Source organism: Meleagris gallopavo, chromosome 29, assembly GCF_000146605.3.
Source record: "Meleagris gallopavo isolate NT-WF06-2002-E0010 breed Aviagen turkey brand Nicholas breeding stock chromosome 29, Turkey_5.1, whole genome shotgun sequence".
In the NCBI taxonomy this organism is placed as follows: Eukaryota; Metazoa; Chordata; class Aves; order Galliformes; family Phasianidae; genus Meleagris; species Meleagris gallopavo.
Window position 1 is genome coordinate 2,233,418 of NC_015039.2, and position 1,844 is coordinate 2,235,261.

Here is a 1,844-nt window from a genome sequence, read left to right on the forward strand (position 1 = left end):
ACATCTTCGCGTACGGAGCGGCGCTGCGCCGGGCGCTGTGGGGCGCCTTCTTCCTGGGCGCGCTGGGGCTGCTGCTGCTGGTGTGCGCCGAGCGCGTCGCCTATTTCCTCACCTACCCGCACGTCACCAAACTGGACGAGGTGGCCGCGCACAACCTCACCTTCCCGGCCATCACCATCTGCAACCTCAACGAGTTCCGCTTCTCCAAGATCACCCGCAACGATATGTACCACGTGGGAGAGCTGCTGGCGCTGCTCAACGAGCGCTACGAGATCAGCAACCCGCAGCTGGCCGAGCCCGCCGTGCTGGCCGCGCTGCGCGACAAGGCCAACTTCAAGAACTTCAAGGCCAAACCCTTCAGCATGGCCGAGTTCTACAACCGCACCGGCCACGACCTGGCCGACATGCTGCTGCAGTGCTCCTTCCGTGGCGCCGGCTGCTCCGCACGCAACTTCAGCGTGGTGAGTGTGGGGCCGGCAGCGTCGCCGCGGGGCTGGGCACGGTGGGGCGCGGCGCTGGAGGGCCCGGTGAGCTCCGTCCCCATCTCTCCCACTGCATTTGAGCACGGCACGATTCGGCGCCACGGGGCCCCTACGAGCTCCATCCCCGTCTCTCCCATCCACCCCCTGGCGGTTTGGGTGCTGGGTGCCGTCCAGCGGTGCCCCCACCCTGCGCCCACCCTCAGGTTTTGCAGCCGCACTGTGCCATCGCACAGCCCCCGCTGCTCCACACCTTGTAGCTCCGTGTCCCCTCTGCTGCCACCCCAGGGAACGGTCACCCCTCCCAGCGCCGGCACTGCCTGCCTGCTGCTGAGTCTCGCAGCCTGCTGGACGCTCCATGTGTGCCAAAGGGCCACATTGTGACCCCACTGCCACACGCTGCTCTGCGTTGTGGCCACGGGCACCAATGCTGGGGGTCCCACTTGTGGTCAGGGGTGTCACACTGCGGTTGGACACAGGGGGATTTGGTACCAGAGCGTAGTGGGTTGCTCCATCCCCATCGCTCCCATTGAATCCCACTGGTGGTTTGGGTGCTGGGTGCCATCCAGCGGTGCCCCTAGCCCACACCCACCTGCAGGTGCTGGGCTCTGTGCCTCTGCTCAGCCCCCAAAGCTCCGCCTGCACTCAGGGTCCCGCAGCTCCAGTCCCCGTGGCTCCGTGTCCCCTCTGCTGCCACCCCAGAGAACAGCCATCCCCTCCATGCCATTGCCCCCCACCCACTGCCATGCCCCGCAGTGTGCCAGATGTCCTGTGTGCGCCAAAGGGCCGCACCGTGGCCGTGCTCTGCCCCAGGGACGGGCACTGGGACCCACAGTTCCGTGTGAGGACACGAGGATGGTGGGCACAGGGCTCACCCACACCCACAGAGGCACTCAGTGGGGCAGCACCGTGTCCTGCACTGCACGTCTCCCATCACAGCAGCTGGCAGATGTGCAACCAGAGCAGCAGCCAGCACGAGGCTCTCAGAGCAGGAAATTATCTCCTGTGAGAATGACCCCCCCGGGGCTGGGAGCTGAGCCGGGCTCCCACCACCCGTTCCCCTGCGCCAACACGCTCAGGGCTGCTGCTCCCTGCCTCCCCCCGGGTTCCAGAGCGCAGCAGAACACGTGGAGCCCTGAGGCAGGGCTTCCATAGGGCACATGGCCGTGCTCCCCCTTCCCCCCTCCGCGTGCGACTCAGTGGCCAAAAGCACGGCGTGGTGCGTGGCTGAGCGGGGTGAGCACCCTGCCTGCTGGGCCCTGGGCTGTGCCGGGCTCTGTTGTGGTGACAGAGGCTGTGCCACGTGCTCCCCACACGTGGCAGATGTCCCAGCCCGGGCCGGGCCCGTGCCCCCGTGGCCGCTCG